We start from the raw sequence: 12,977 nt of genomic DNA, 5'->3' as shown, positions 1-12,977 counted from the left end.
TTCCATCCTCATGTGAAGCTGAACCACTAGCCATGAACATAGGCCAGGGCCTCAGCCGTTCCTTGCCACTCCGTGTGGTAAATGGCATATTGGCAAGTTTACGCTTCTCCTCCGACAATTTTATTTTAGATTTTTGAGTCCTTTTTTTACTGATATTTGGTGTTTTGGATTTTACATGCTCTGTACTATGACATTGGGCATCGGCCTTGGCAGACGACGTTGCTGGCATTTCATCGTCTCGGCCATGACTAGTGGCAGCAGCTTCAGCATGAGGTGGAAGTCGATCTTGATCTTTCCCTATTTTTGGAACCTCAACATTTTTGTTCTCCATATTTTAATAGGCACAACTAAAAGGCACCTCAGGTAAACAATGGAGATGGATGGATACTAGTATACTTATGGATGGATGAGCGACTGCCGACACAGAGGTAGCTACAGCCGTGGACTACCGTACTGCGTCTGCTGCTAATATAGACTGGATGATAATGATATAAAAAATATATATATATCACTACTGCAGCCGGACAGGTATATATTATATAATGACGGACCTGCTGGACACTGTCAGCATTGCAGACTCCGAAAGTAAGCTACTAGTATCAAGAAGATAGAAAAAAAAAAACACCACAGGTAGGTGGTATACAATTATGGATGGACGAGCGACTGCCGACACAGAGGTAGCTACAGCCGTGGACTACCGTACTGCGTCTGCTGCTAATATAGACTGGATGATAATGATATAAAAAATATATATATATCACTACTGCAGCCGGACAGGTATATATTATATAATGACGGACCTGCTGGACACTGTCAGCACTGCAGACTCCTAAAGTTAACTACTAGTATGAAGAAGATAGAAAAAAAAAAAAACCCACCACAGGTAGGTATACAATTATGGACGAGTGACTGCCGACACAGAGGTAGCTACAGCCGTGGACTACCGTACTGCGTCTGCTGCTAGTATAGACTGGATGATAATGATATAAAATATATATATATATCACTACTGCAGGACAGGTATATATTATATAATGACGGACCTGCTGGACACTGTCAGCAGAATGCGTTTATAGAATAAAAACACCACACGACGAGTGTTTAACTTTTTCAGGCAGACAATCACAATATACTGGTGGTCACTGGTCACTGGTCAGTCACACTGGCAGTGGCACTCTGGCAGCAAAAGTGTGCACTGTTAAATATATGTACTCCTGCTATAACTGCTCCCCAGTCTCCCCCACAATTAAGCTGTGTGAGCAGTGAGCACTCAGCACAGTCAGATATACATAGATGATGCAGCACACTGAGGCTGAGCACAGATATGGTATACTGTGTCACTGTGTATCGTTTTTTTTTAGGCAGAGAACGGATTATATTAAATAATAATAAAACTGCACTGGTGGTCACTGGTCAGTCACTAGTAAACTCTGCACTCTCTGAGTACTCCTAAGCTCCAGTAAATCAAGTGTCTCACTCTCACTATCTATTTCTATTCTAAACGGAGAGGACGCCAGCCACGTCCTCTCCCTATCAATCTCAATGCACGTGTGAAAATGGCGGCGACGCGCGGCTCCTTATATAGAATCCGAGTCTCGCGATAGAATCCGAGCCTCGCGAGAATCCGACAGCGGGATGATGACGTTCGGGCGCGCTCGGGTTAACCGAGCAAGGCGGGAAGATCCGAGTCTGCCTCGGACCCGTGTAAAAAGCGTGAAGTTCGGGGGGGTTCGGTTTCCGAGAAACCGAACCCGCTCATCACTAGTTTCTACTAGTGATGAGCGGGTTCGGTTTCTCGGAAACCGAACCCCCCCGAACTTCACGCTTTTTACACGGGTCCGAGGCAGACTCGGATCTTCCCGCCTTGCTCGGTTAACCCGAGCGCGCCCGAACGTCATCATCCCGCTGTCGGATTCTCGCGAGGCTCGGATTCTATCGCGAGACTCGGATTCTATATAAGGAGCCGCGCGTCGCCGCCATTTTCACACGTGCATTGAGATTGATAGGGAGAGGACGTGGCTGGCGTCCTCTCCGTTTAGAATAGAAATAGATAGTGAGAGTGAGACACTTGATTTACTGGAGCTTAGGAGTACTCAGAGAGTGCAGAGTTTACTAGTGACTGACCAGTGACCACCAGTGCAGTTTTATTATTATTTAATATAATCCGTTCTCTGCCTGAAAAAAAACGATACACAGTGACACAGTATACCATATCTGTGCTCAGCCTCAGTGTGCTGCATCATCTATGTATATCTGACTGTGCTGAGTGCTCACTGCTCACACAGCTTAATTGTGGGGGAGACTGGGGAGCAGTTATAGCAGGAGTACATATATTTAACAGTGCACACTTTTGCTGCCAGAGTGCCACTGCCAGTGTGACTGACCAGTGACCAGTGACCACCAGTATATTGTGATTGTCTGCCTGAAAAAGTTAAACACTCGTCGTGTGGTGTTTTTATTCTATAAACGCATTCTGCTGACAGTGTCCAGCAGGTCCGTCATTATATAATATATACCTGTCCTGCAGTAGTGATATATATATATTTTTTATATCATTATCATCCAGTCTATACTAGCAGCAGACGCAGTACGGTAGTCCACGGCTGTAGCTACCTCTGTGTCGGCAGTCGCTCGTCCATAATTGTATACCTACCTGTGGTGGGTTTTTTTTTTTCTATCTTCTTCATACTAGTAGTTAACTTTAGGAGTCTGCAGTGCTGACAGTGTCCAGCAGGTCCGTCATTATATAATATATACCTGTCCGGCTGCAGTAGTGATATATATATATTTTTTATATCATTATCATCCAGTCTATATTAGCAGCAGACGCAGTACGGTAGTCCACGGCTGTAGCTACCTCTGTGTCGGCAGTCGCTCGTCCATCCATAATTGTATACCACCTACCTTTGTGGGGTTTTTTTTTTCTATCTTCTTGATACTAGTAGCTTACTTTAGGAGTCTGCAGTGCTGACAGTGTCCAGCAGGTCCGTCATTATATAATATATACCTGTCCGGCTGCAGTAGTGATATATATATATTTTTTATATCATTATCATCCAGTCTATATTAGCAGCAGACGCAGTACGGTAGTCCACGGCTGTAGCTACCTCTGTGTCGGCAGTCGCTCGTCCATCCATAAGTATACTAGTATCCATCCATCTCCATTGTTTACCTGAGGTGCCTTTTAGTTGTGCCTATTAAAATATGGAGAACAAAAATGTTGAGGTTCCAAAAATAGGGAAAGATCAAGATCGACTTCCACCTCATGCTGAAGCTGCTGCCACTAATCATGGCCGAGACGATGAAATGCCAGCAACGTCGTCTGCCAAGGCCGATGCCCAATGTCATAGTACAGAGCATGTAAAATCCAAAACACCAAATATCAGTAAAAAAAGGACTCAAAAATCTAAAATAAAATTGTCGTCGGAGAAGCGTAAACTTGCCAATATGCCATTTACCACACGGAGTGGCAAGGAACGGCTGAGGCCCTGGCCTATGTTCATGGCTAGTGGTTCAGCTTCACATGAGGATGGAAGCACTCAGCCTCTCGCTAGAAAAATGAAAAGACTCAAGCTGGCAAAAGCACAGCAAAGAACTGTGCGTTCTTCGAAATCACAAATCCACAAGGAGAGTCCAATTGTGTCGTTTGCGATGCCTGACCTTCCCAACACTGGACGTGAAGAGCATGCGCCTTCCACCATTTGCACGCCCCCTGCAAGTGCTGGAAGGAGCACCCGCAGTCCAGTTCCTGATAGTCAGATTGAAGATGTCAGTGTTGAAGTACACCAGGATGAGGAGGATATGGGTGTTGCTGGCGCTGGGGAGGAAATTGACCAGGAGGATTCTGATGGTGAGGTGGTTTGTTTAAGTCAGGCACCCGGGGAGACACCTGTTGTCCGTGGGAGGAATATGGCCATTGACATGCCTGGTGAAAATACCAAAAAAATCAGCTCTTCGGTGTGGAAGTATTTCAACAGAAATGCGGACAACATTTGTCAAGCCATGTGTTGCCTTTGTCAAGCTGTAATAAGTAGGGGTAAGGACGTTAACCACCTCGGAACATCCTCCCTTATACGTCACCTGCAGCGCATTCATCATAAGTCAGTGACAAGTTCAAAAACTTTGGGCGACAGCGGAAGCAGTCCACTGACCAGTAAATCCCTTCCTCTTGTAACCAAGCTCACGCAAACCACCCCACCAACTCCCTCAGTGTCAATTTCCTCCTTCCCCAGGAATGCCAATAGTCCTGCAGGCCATGTCACTGGCAATTCTGACGAGTCCTCTCCTGCCTGGGATTCCTCCGATGCATCCTTGCGTGTAACGCCTACTGCTGCTGGCGCTGCTGTTGTTGCTGCTGGGAGTCGATGGTCATCCCAGAGGAGAAGTCGTACTCGTAAGACCACTTTTACTACTTCCACCAAGCAATTGACTGTCCAACAGTCCTTTGCGAGGAAGATGAAATATCACAGCAGTCATCCTGCTGCAAAGCGGATAACTGAGGCCTTGGCATCCTGGGCGGTGAGAAACGTGGTTCCGGTATCCATCATTACTGCAGAGCCAACTAGAGACTTGTTGGAGGTACTGTGTCCCCGGTACCAAATACCATCTAGGTTCCATTTCTCTAGGCAGGCGATACCGAAAATGTACACAGACCTCAGAAAAAGACTCACCAGTGTCCTAAAAAATGCAGTTGTACCCAATGTCCACTTAACCACGGACATGTGGACAAGTGGAGCAGGGCAGGCTCAGGACTATATGACTGTGACAGCCCACTGGGTAGATGTATGGACTCCCGCCGCAAGAACAGCAGCGGCGGCACCAGTAGCAGCATCTCGCAAACGCCAACTCTTTCCTAGGCAGGCTACTCTTTGTATCACCGCTTTTCAGAATACGCACACAGCTAAAAACCTCTTACGGCAACTGAGGAAGATCATCGCAGAATGGCTTACCCCAATTGGACTCTCCTGTGGATTTGTGGCATCGGACAACGCCAGCAATATTGTGTGTGCATTAAATCTGGGCAAATTCCAGCACGTCCCATGTTTTGCACATACCTTGAATTTGGTGGTGCAGAATTATTTAAAAAACGAGAGGGGCGTGCAAGAGATGCTGTCGGTGGCCAGAAGAATTGCGGGACACTTTCGGCGTACAGGCACCACGTACAGAAGACTGGAGCACCACCAAAAACGCCTGAACCTGCCCTGCCATCATCTGAAGCAAGAAGTGGTAACGAGGTGGAATTCAACCCTCTATATGCTTCAGAGGTTGGAGGAGCAGCAAAAGGCCATTCAAGCCTATACAACTGAGCACGATATAGGAGGTGGAATGCACCTGTCTCAAGCGCAGTGGAGAATGATTTCAACGTTGTGCAAGGTTCTGCAACCTTTTGAACTTGCCACACGTGAAGTCAGTTCAGACACTGCCAGCCTGAGTCAGGTCATTTGCAGAAGAAGCTGGAGACATTGAAGGAGGAGCTAACACAGAGCGATTCCGCTAGGCATGTGGGACTTGTGGATGGAGCCCTTAATTCGCTTAACAAGGATTCACGGGTGGTCAATCTGTTGAAATCAGAGCACTACATTTTGTCCACCGTGCTCGATCCTAGATTTAAAACCTACCTTGGATCTCTCTTTCCGGCAGACACAAGTCTGCTGGGGTTCAAAGAACTGCTGGTGACAAAATTGTCAAGTCAAGCGGAACGCGACCTGTCAACATCTCCTCCTTCACATTCTCCCGCAACTGGGGGTGCGAGGAAAAGGCTCAGAATTCCGAGCCCACCCGCTGGCGGTGATGCAGGGCAGTCTGGAGCGACTGCTGATGCTGACATCTGGTCCGGACTGAAGGACCTGACAACGATTACGGACATGTCGTCTACTGTCACTGCATATGATTCTCTCCCCATTGAAAGAATGGTGGAGGATTATATGAGTGACCGCATCCAAGTAGGCACGTCAGACAGTCCGTACTTATAGTGGCAGGAAAAAGAGGCAATTTGGAGGCCCTTGCACAAACTGGCTTTATTCTACCTAAGTTGCCCTCCCACAAGTGTGTACTCCGAAAGAGTGTTTAGTGCCGCCGCTCACCTTGTCAGCAATCGGCGTACGAGGTTACATCCAGAAAATGTGGAGAAGATGATGTTCATTAAAATGAATTATAATCAATTCCTCCGTGGAGACATTGACCAGCAGCAATTGCCTCCACAAAGTACACAGGGAGCTGAGATGGTGGATTCCAGTGGGGACGAATTGATAATCTGTGAGGAGGGGGATGTACACGGTGATATATCGGAGGATGATGATGAGGTGGACATCTTGCCTCTGTAGAGCCAGTTTGTGCAAGGAGAGATTAATTGCTTCTTTTTTGGTGGGGGTCCAAACCAACCCGTCATTTCAGTCACAGTCGTGTGGCAGACCCTGTCACTGAAATGATGGGTTGGTTAAAGTGTGCATGTCCTGTTTATACAACATAAGGGTGGGTGGGAGGGCCCAAGGACAATTCCATCTTGCACCTCTTTTTTCTTTCATTTTTCTTTGCGTCATGTGCTGTTTGGGGAGTAGTTTTTGGAAGGGCCATCCTGCGTGACACTGCAGTGCCACTCCTAGATGGGCCAGGTGTTTGTGTCGGCCACTTGGGTCGCTTATCTTAGTCACACAGCTACCTCATTGCGCCTCTTTTTTTCTTTGCGTCATGTGCTGTTTGGGGGGTGTTTTTTGGAAGGGCCATCCTGCGTGACACTGCAGTGCCACTCCTAGATGGGCCAGGTGTTTGTGTCGGCCACTTGGGTCGCTTATCTTAGTCACACAGCTACCTCATTGCGCCTCTTTTTTTTCTTTGCGTCATGTGCTGTTTGGGGGGTGTTTTTTGGAAGGGCCATCCTGCGTGACACTGCAGTGCCACTCCTAGATGGGCCAGGTGTTTGTGTCGGCCACTTGGGTCGCTTATCTTAGTCACACAGCTACCTCATTGCGCCTCTTTTTTTCTTTGCGTCATGTGCTATTTGGGGGGTGTTTTTTGGAAGGGCCATCCTGCGTGACACTGCAGTGCCACTCCTAGATGGGCCAGGTGTTTGTGTCGGCCACTTGGGTCGCTTATCTTAGTCACACAGCTACCTCATTGCGCCTCTTTTTTTCTTTGCGTCATGTGCTGTTTGGGGGGTGTTTTTTGGAAGGGCCATCCTGCGTGACACTGCAGTGCCACTCCTAGATGGGCCAGGTGTTTGTGTCGGCCACTAGGGTCGCTTATCTTAGTCACACAGCTACCTCATTGCGCCTCTTTTTTTTCTTCTTTGCGTCATGTGCTGTTTGGGGAGTAGTTTTTTGAAGGGCCATCCTGCGTGACACTGCAGTGCCACTCCTAGATGGGCCAGGTGTTTGTGTCGGCCACTTGGGTCGCTGAGCTTAGTCATCCAGCGACCTCGGTGCAAATTTTAGGACTAAAAATAATATTGTGAGGTGTGAGGTGTTCAGAATAGACTGAAAATGAGTGGAAATTATGCTTATTGAAGTTAATAATACTTTGGGATCAAAATGACCCCCAAATTCTATGATTTAAGCTGTTTTTTAGGGTTTTTTGAAAAAAAACACCCGAATCCAAAACACACCCGAATCCGCCAAAAAAAATTCGGTGAGGTTTTGCCAAAACGCGTTCGAACCCAAAACACGGCCGCGGAACCGAACCCAAAACCAAAACACAAAACCCGAAAAATTTCCGGTGCTCATCACTAGTTTCTACCATTTCTGTGTCATCACAAAAAGCAAAGTTTGTCCTTCACTGGCGTTAGTAATTTTATCAGTAAATACATTACAAAGACACCAGTCAAAGCCCGATCCCTGAGATACTCACAGTCAAAGTCTTTCTTTCCTCCGAATACACCCAACGTACCACAACTCTCTGTTGTCTGTCCTTGAACCACGTTACCCCATCAACATCTTTTTAGAGACTTTGCCAACATCTAGCTATGCTTTGTGTATGGTTCCACCTCGGTCTAAAACCTTCGTCACCCAGTCAAAGAAAAAATCAAGACCATATTGTTGTGCCGGGGGTCTATGGTGCTGTACACTAAGGGGAGCCGTAGTTGAGCTGCCTGGGTCCTAAAATAGTTGTCCCTCGTGGCTTTTTTTTTTTACTTTGATCCCTGTAGGTTCCTGCACACTCAATACAATCTGCTTGTGATCACTTTGTTTTAAGTGGTTTATTCGTTGCTGCATAAAGAGGGCAGCAGGAGACACACCACTGATTGATTACATTGGGATTATAGATTTCCCTTCACCTCTAGGCCTTTCGATGGTTAATGACCGTAGTCATTAATGCTGAGTCATAGGGAAGAACTATGCAAAATTAGTTCATTATTTCCCCGGATTCCCTTTGGAGAAGTGTCAGATAATTAACCACTTCTGGACAATAAGAAAGCCGTGAAAGAAACATATTCACCTTCTTTATTGCGTCTTCTGTCCTTCCACCGCGGAATCGCAGCGGCTATATTCTGTCATTCTTGCCATTGATAGAGTTGGGCGCAGCTGCAAGCCAAATTGCAGGCGCAAAATGCATTTGGTAAAGAAAGCTGCAATTGCCGGCGTACGCAAGGGACTCCAACCTCAGTGTATGTCTTCCGGGATCCAATGGGGTAAATTTACTAAGAATCGTATTTTCCCGTTTGAGGTCAAAGTTTAATCACGAATGACATCGAAAGTGTAAATATGCAACTTTTTGAATTGATTACGACTAATTTACTAAGCTGCCGTATTCTGCATTTTCGTTTTTTCCGATGTCATTCGTTTTTTTAGGCAGTGTTTTACGTGAATGACTTGTAAAACACTGCCGACTTTAATACAATGAATCTCGGCCGGATTTGTGAGATCCGTGCTGGGCTTCATTGTGCACCTTGTAAAAAAAAAAAAAAAAAAAATTAAATTTAAAAAAAAAATTGCGTGGGGTCCCCCCTCCTAAGCCAAACCAGCCTCGGGCTCTTTGAGCCGGTCCTGGTTGCAAAAATATGGGGGGGAAATTGACAGGGGTTCCCCCATATTTAAACAACCAGCACCGGGCTCTGCGCCTGGTCCTGGTTCCAAAAATACGGGGGACAAAAAGCGTAGGGGTCCCCCGTATTTTTGAAACCAGCACCGGGCTCCACTAGCTGGACAGATAATGCCACAGCCGGGGGTCACTTTTATACAGTGCCTTGCGGCCGTGGCATCAAATATCCAACTAGTCACCCCTGGCCGGGGTACCCTGGGGGAGTGGGGACCCCTTCAATCAAGGGGTCCCCCCCCAGCCACCCAAGGGCCAGGGGTGAAGCCCGAGGCTGTCCCCCCCCCATCCAATGGGCTGCGGATGGGGGGCTGATAGCCTTTGTTGAAAGTAATGAGTATTGTTTTTAGTAGCAGTACTACAAGTCCCAGCAAGCCTCCCCCGCAAGCTGGTACTTGGAGAACCACAAGTACCAGCATGCGGCGGAAAACCGGGCCCGCTGGTACCTGTAGTACTACTACTAAAAAAAATACCCCAATAAAGACATTACACACACACCTTGAAAGTATAACTTTAATGCATACATACACACCACCATATACACATACTTACCTTATGTTCACACGAGGGTCGGTCCTCTTCTCCATGTAGAATCCAAGGTGTACCTGTTGAAAAAATCCTACTCACCAAATCCAGTGTAGAGGGCTCCTTGGATAATCCATTTGTAAACCACGTACTTGTAAAAATAAAAAAACGGGACACCGGACCACGAACTGAAAGGGGCCCCATGTTTTCACATGGGACCCCTTTCCCCGAATGCCAGAAACCCCCTCTGACTGATGTCTAAGTGGGTTTCTTCAGCCAATCAGGGAGCACCACGATGTGGCACCCTCCTGATCGGCTGTGTGCTCCTGTACTGTCTGACAGGCGGCACACGGCAGTGTTACAATGTAGCGCCTATGCGCTCCATTGTAACCAATGGTGGGAACTTTGTAGTCAGCGGTGAGGTCACTTTCGGTCAACCGCTGACCACAAAGTTCCCACCATTGGTTACAATGGAGCGCATAGGCGCTACATTGTAACACTGCCGTGTGCCGCCTGTCAGACAGTACAGGAGCACACAGCCGATCAGGAGGGTGCCACAACTTGGCGCTCCCTGATTGGCAGAAGAAACCCACTTAGACATCAGTCAGAGGGGGTTTCTAGCATTCGGGGAAAGGGGTCCCATGTGAAAACATGGGGCCCCTTTCAGTTCGTGGTCGGGTGTCCCGTTTTTTTATTTTTACAAGTACGTGGATTACAAATGGATTATCCGAGGAGCCCTCTACACTGGATTTGGTGAGTAGGATTTTTTCAACAGGTACACCTTGGATTCTACATGGAGAAGAGGACTGACCCTCGTGTGAACATAAGGTAAGTATGTGTATATGGTGGTGTGTATGTATGCATTAAAGTTATACTTTCAAGGTGTGTGTGTAATGTCTTTATTGGGGTATTTTTTTTAGTAGTAGTACTACAGGTACCAGCGGGCCCGGTTTTCTGCCGCATGCTGGTACTTGTGGTTCTCTAAGTACCAGCTTGCGGGGGAGGCTTGCTGGGACTTGTAGTACTGCTACTAAAAACAATATTCATTACTTTCAACAAAGGCTATCAGCCCCCCATCCGCAGCCCATTGGATGGGGGGGACAGCCTCGGGCTTCACCCCTGGCCCTTGGGGGGGGACCCCTTGATTGAAGGGGTCCCCACTCCCCCAGGGTACCCCGGCCAGGGGTGACTAGTTGGATATTTGATGCCACGCCGCAAGGCACTGTATAAAAGTGACCCCCGGCTGTGGCATTATCTGTCCAGCTAGTGGAGCCCGGTGCTGGTTTCAAAAATACGGGGGACCCCTACGCTTTTTGTCCCCCGTATTTTTGGAACCAGGACCAGGCGCAGAGCCCGGTGCTGGTTGTTTAAATATGGGGGAACCCCTGTCAATTTTTTTGCCATATTTTTGCAACCAGGGCCGGCTCAAAGAGCCCGAGGCTGGTTTGGTTTAGGAGGGGGGACCCCACGCATTTTTTTTTTTTTAATTAAAACATTTCCCACCCCTTCCCACTGAAAAACATGCACGGATCTCATGGATCCCTGCATGCCTATACAAACACGGGATAAAAAAGCAGGTCTGGTTTTTTTTAGCACCTTTTCACGATTTGCATTTCATCACGGCAGTGTTTGGCTATTGTCGGCAGTGTTTGTGTTTTGCACTTTTTAGTAAATTCCCGATTTCTTCCAAATTGCAGGCGTATTTGACCGATGGTGTATTGATTCGTGATTTTTTCCTAGGACTTCCAAAATATTACGAATGCCCTCATCACTGCCGTGATTTTTGCTTAGTAAATTACCGAGATGACACTTTGAAGAAAAAACGGCATCTCGGTCAAAATCGGGACCTTAGTAAATATACCCCAATGTTTCCACTCGGTGAGGTTTTCTTCAGAATCCATTCAGTGTCACGCCCAGAACAGGCTCCCAATAAATGTCGATTTTGTATATATTTTTGACGATTTGATGGTATTGGGCTATTTCCTGTAAATTTAGCAAATCAGAGATTTACTAAAGGTAAAATAGACAACAAATCACATGTGAAACACGATTCAACACTCCAATAGACAGAAATACACCATCAAGCAAACATTTTACCCTTCACATAGACAGATATAGAAATCCGGGATTTACTAAAAATCGCGTTTGTCAAATCGATCAAAGTTGGACAAAAATCGCAGCACAATTAATAACAATAAATAGAGCTGCCTGTGAGCGGCGACATTGTCCGAAGCGCTGTACACATCAGTATGATCCGTGTACGCTTTGGTGTATTCAAGTGTTAACAAAAAGGTTATATTTTACAAACAAAAATGTGTGGGGTCCCCCCAAAAAGACACAACAGCCCCGGACCTCTGAGCCTGGTCTGGTACTGGAAAATAGGGGGAAAACCGGCAATGGATGCCCCCCATTTTTCCAGTAACCAGCACCAGTCTGAAGCAGCCGGGGGGGAGCTTACGCCATAGTAGGGAGGCATACATTATGGGGTACCTCTGTAATTACATAAACCATCCCTAAACTGGTCAACCAAGGCCTGGAATTCCTGGGGAAATGGGTCCCCCCCTATTAAAGGGTTCCTGGGCTCAGCGCCGTAACTACGTGTGTGCCAGGTGTGCCTGGCACACAACGCAGTCGCCCTGAGGGTGCAACGGGCAGCGGCTTGTAATGAGTCAAATTGACTCATGACAAGCCGCCTCTGCTGTGTGCGCCGCGTTGGAGAAGCCGGAGGCAGGGGAGGAGAGCAGCAGCACCGTAGGCAGGGGAGGAGGACTGGAGCCGCAGCAGCGCTATGTAATTGGTAGCGTCGCCGCTGCAGCTGTCCCTCTCCTTCCGCATTGGCTGCCCGGCGCTGCTGTGAATGCTGGGATGCGCTTCCCTCATCCCAGCATTCACAGCGGCGGCCAGCCAATGCGGAAGCAGAGGGACAGCTGCAGCAGCGCCTCTACCAATTACATAGCGCTGCTGCGGCTCCAGTCCCCCTCCCTCCTTCTTCGCTGACCGGGATCTGCCCGCACGAGGAGCCTGACTGCCAGCGGGGAGAGATGGTAAGTATCTATCTGTCTCTCTCTCTCTATCTCTCTCTCTCTCTATCTATATATTCTGTCTGCCGCAATGTGTAAAAAGGGGGACGCTGTCTGCCGTAATGTGTAAAAAGGGGGACGCTGTCTGCCGTAATGTGTAAAAAGGGGGACACTGTCTGCCGTAATGTGTAAAAAGGGGGACGCTGTCTGCCGTAATGTGTAAAAAGGGGACGCTGTCTGCCGTAATGTGTAAAAAGGGGGACGCTGTCTGCCGTAATGTGTAAAAAGGGGGACACTGTCTGCCGTAATGTGTAAAAAGGGGGACGCTGTCTGCCGTAATGTGTAAAAAGGGGACGCTGTCTGCCATAATGTGTAAAAAGGGGACGCTGTCTGCCATAATGTGTA

The sequence above is a fragment of the Pseudophryne corroboree genome, chromosome 7 (genome assembly GCF_028390025.1).
Source record: "Pseudophryne corroboree isolate aPseCor3 chromosome 7, aPseCor3.hap2, whole genome shotgun sequence".
Taxonomy (NCBI): Eukaryota; Metazoa; Chordata; class Amphibia; order Anura; family Myobatrachidae; genus Pseudophryne; species Pseudophryne corroboree.
The sequence above is the reverse complement of the archived record's forward strand: the minus strand, read 5'-3'. Positions refer to the sequence as shown.